Source organism: Dermochelys coriacea, chromosome 17, assembly GCF_009764565.3.
Source record: "Dermochelys coriacea isolate rDerCor1 chromosome 17, rDerCor1.pri.v4, whole genome shotgun sequence".
NCBI classification, from domain to species: Eukaryota; Metazoa; Chordata; order Testudines; family Dermochelyidae; genus Dermochelys; species Dermochelys coriacea.
The window spans coordinates 9,735,766-9,740,308 of NC_050084.1; positions in this window are offsets into that span (position 1 = coordinate 9,735,766).

The window sequence follows — 4,543 nt, forward strand, 5'->3', positions numbered from 1 at the left end:
GTTATCCATGTATTGTTATTTCACATTGAAAGGGAGTGGTTGATGTTAGCTAACGCTCTGTGACAGCATCCACAGTTCCTGATATTTCATCAGTTCTAAAACATGAGCATCCCCTCCTCCACTGTCTAGTTGTCTGTCTGCTTTGGTAATCAGGAAATTATATCACATTAAAGTGTGGCTCTGACGTTATTTTGAGTTGGTTTATCAAGCCAGCCCTTTTACAGGAAAAATTCTATGGATTCTGATAGACTGATCATCTGTCTATTGAATCTTTAAACCGGGGACACAGAATTCTCTATTAAATGCTCTAGGATAATTAAAAAATTCAGAGGAAAGGAAATCCTTCTCCATAGCTTTTAGGCGTAATTTCTAGAGGAACCTTTTAATTTTTATAGAACCCTATTGGCGTAGGCCCTGATTCAGCAAAGCACTTAAGCATGTATTTAGTCCCTAAGACTCTGTGCTTAAGATGAAACATCGTCCCTGTGCTTAAGAGCCCTGCTGAATCAGGGTCTGAATTCTCATTGAAGTCAATAGGCTTTTTAAAATTATTCCCCCAAGATGATTTAGTTCCTACTGCCTCTGTTATTTCCTGAGCGTTGCCCCTATGCTCATGCCCAAGGCATCAGAAACACAATAGAGAAACTCTTTGTATCTCGCCAACTTCATATTGCCGGCACACGTCAATATTTGTGAAAGGCAGAGGGGCGATTAAGAGACCGTGTGGGGTTTTATTGAACAACCATTGAATTTCAGACATGTAATCAAAACAGGCACACACGGAAAAAGTTTCTACCTGAAATGTAAAGCCAGTAGGAATAACAGAGCAAACCTAGTGGCATGCAGTAAAAAGGTTTTTGGCAGGCTCTGGCAGCCAGAATCAGGAACACTGCTCTGCTAGTAAAACCTCAGGGATTTTGGCTGGATTTACTGCTTCATAAAAATGAGGTATGACTGAATAATATGATTTTTAAAGGAGTTAATGTTTTAGATTTTTTTTCAAGTTACAGACAAGTCTTAAATCTTCTGAGTAATATAGCTGCCAAAATCATTAATATGATTCCACAAGAGAGATTTATGTGTGTTTATGTGTGGATTAGAGGGTGGAGGACCAGGCTAGGTGTCATGATGTGGGTTTCAGTTTTGCATCTGTCCCCATCTCATTTGGGTCATCTTGGGTAAGTCACATTCCCTGTCTGTGCCTAATTTTCCCCATCTGTAAAATGGGGCTAATGCAGCTTTGCTGACTACGTAAAGCAGTATGAGACCTAAAAATGAAAACTGTGTGTGCGAAGTAGGATTATTTATGTAGTTCGATTTCCCCTCATATGTAACCAGACCTAAACCTCATGCAACTCCAAAAAACATATGTATGTTTAGACTGATCACACATGTGGTTGGTGAACCATTTTCATGCTCCTTTTCTTTTGCTGTTTGTGGACATTAATGCCTGGATATTTGTAGAATGGCTGCCCAATCAATGCCCATATTGCTATGGGAATGGGGAGATTCACTAGTTTATAATAATACCTAGCTCTTTCAAAGTGAAGGATCCCCATTTTACAAATGGGGAAACCGAGGCACAGGAGGATGAAATGATTTTCCCAAGATCACCCAGAAGGCCCATGGCTGAGCCAACAACAGAACCCAGGTCTTCAGAGTTCCAGTCTAGTGCTCTATCCACTAGTGCTCTACCCCACTATCTTGGGACTTACCGGTATGGGGCTGGACAGGGACTGGCTCTGGCCCCTGGAAGGGGCGGGGCCTTGGGCAGAAGGGGTGGGGCTGGGGGGGTCAGAGCAAATGCCCCCCAGCAAGTGCCTCCCTCCCCGGGGTAACAGCAGCAGCCGGGGCCTCTGGCAGCAATTTAAAGGGCCGGGGGCCTCCCAATGAAAGGTTCAGCAAAATAGGTGTCATTTAGTGCCAACAGATAAGCCAGTTTTGTGAGACAAGAAAAGGCTATTTTAAGTTCATATGGGGCAGATTCTCCCTCAGAGCCTCTTTCCCCAGTGGGGCTGCAGAGGGTAGAATTGGCCCCCTGGCTTTTTTTACTTTTCACCCCCTTATTGGATTCCCCCCAGTATTCCTCTAATGCACAATGCCTGCTCCAATAGGTTTGCCTGGTAGGTCTTCAGATAATGCTTTTCCTCAGCATCACAGACTGATGGCTAAATCCTGCCCTGTTCTGCAGGACTGCTCTAGAGCAGGAAGAAGGCAAGCCAGGATTCTGATCTCACCACTAAATTGGGGAACCGGTTACCATGCTGGACTGTGGGCTATGTCCCCCAAAGGTCCGCTTATCTTACAAGAAGCCATACCTGCAGCATGTTGCAACCCTAGTTAGCACCTGTGCCAGACAACGTGGTATGGATGCCCCCCATGGCTTTTCTTGCTCTGAGCTGTGTAGCCTGCACCATTCTACCTTGGCTCCTACCCATAATGGCAAGATTTCACCCTCGGTTCAGAGGGTTTGGAATAGTTACTTGGGTTGGAAAGCAACCCCACATAAATGGGCTCAGAAGGATTAGTTTTTTATTGGTCAATTTTAAAGGGCCCAGGGCTCAGCCACCGCTACCGCCCCAGACCCTTTAAGTCGCCGTCCCAGCCCCGCCGCCGCTACCTCAGGGATCCAGCAGCGGGGCCTCCCAATGAAAGGTTCAGCAAAATAGGTGTCATTTAGTGCCAACAGATAAGCCAGTTTTGTGAGACAAGAAAAGGCTATTTTAAGTTGTACACACAACTGTACACACAAACCGATGAAACAATATTTCCAATGACAATCATGGAAATTTACACATAAACAAAAATGCTGCTTGAAAACTCAGTTTGATTTCAGATTATTTACTTTGTATACTTTGACATTTTGCATTTTAATGGTTAAAGCTTTAACTGTTTGAATCTTATGATCTACTGTTATTAAATAATGTTTTAATTCCCCCCCACATAGTTTCCCACGAATTTAAATGGATACAAATTAAAAAAGCATAAACATCGACATTATCCATCAAAATTACATAAAAATCGAATTCTGCCTAGCCTACATGTATATTCTGAATCAGAGCCTGCATTTCTTAAGCACTCAAGTCAGGGAGAGCTTTGAGAGCAAGGAACAGGCTCACCCTGTATTGAATTTAGCTATATCCGTCTGCCTTTAAATTCCATCTACTTTCCAGTATGTTTCCTTCCCTGCAGGGTGAATTCCAGGGTGGAATAACATTGATTTTATGTGTAATATGACCCGCCCCGTCCCACAGTACATGGGTAAACTTTAAGGATCTAGGGCTGTAAAACAGAACCCAACTTCACTGGAGCTTTAAGATCTTGTTGAACACTATCCAGTGGTCTCTGAGCAGTGAGTGGCTTTCCTTATCTGCCCTTATTCTTCCATGCCTGAGCAGTGCTGAAATATCTTGTCCCTAGGGTAGCAGTGTTGGCTTGTACAAAAGTCCTAGCAGACTGGCTGCATTCCAGCAAGTCTGATGATGGATGCTGCAAGAAACACATTGGCAGACAGACGGGGGGTGGGGCTGGGGGGGGGGAAAGTAGGGGGGGAAGGGAGAATTGGGGATTGGAAGTGAGAGTTCAAATTGGGTGGAATGGAAGAAGGGAAACACCTGCCCCCTTAGCCTGATGGTAAACACAAACCTTCAGCAGTGTTTAAAAGGCTGTGTGAAATACTCACCTTGGTTTGGTGCTTTATTAATAGTTCTGAATTCAGCCCACATACTAGATTCTTTCTTCCCAGGCAGCCATGCCCATCTTCCTTATATCCAGATGGGCCACTTGTCTCCCTGAATCTGTTAATAGGAGGGCGGGGTATATCCAGCATGTACCACCGGCCAGTGAACTCTGTAAACACCATTGCAACAGGGAAGATCAACTAGGATGAACGCAATGGAACCATTTGCAGAACTTTCTCTGAAAAACACCCTTTGCCTTTGGAATTTGCTCTATTCAGCAGCCTTCAGAGCACTCTGCAATTGTTTGGTTAATTTTGCTTTTGTTTTGCTCCTGGAAATGTGATGGCTTGCCGTAGATTTTTGTGCTGCCTCGTTCAAGCAGTGGTGCATTGTTTGTATGTTTATAATGCTTCGTGTCGCAGCAATTGGAAGCCAAGGCAATAGCAGCAATAGACGTTACTAAAATAAGCTGCATTGGGTAACTGTTCCCTACCAGAGAAGGCAACCTTGAGTTATAGGAGAAATACCATATAGCGATTTCCAGCCTAGATGCAAAGCTTGTATACGTTAAGAAATTTATTTAGCAACACCAGCTGAAACACAGCTTTCAATTGTACAAGCCAAGATTTTTCCCAAGCGATGGGTAATTTGGGGTGCCTCGATTTTTAGTTGGGCACCTTGAGATGCCTTAAAGGGGCCTAATTTTCAGAAAGTACTAAGCACCCAGCTTCTGCAAATCAGACCCTTTAAAATACCTCAGATTGGGGGCCCAAAAATAGAGGCACTTAAAATCACTAGTCACTTGGGAAAACCTTGGCCAGAGTTCACAGGCTGTCACAGTGCCTAGGCTGGGTGTCGTGTAT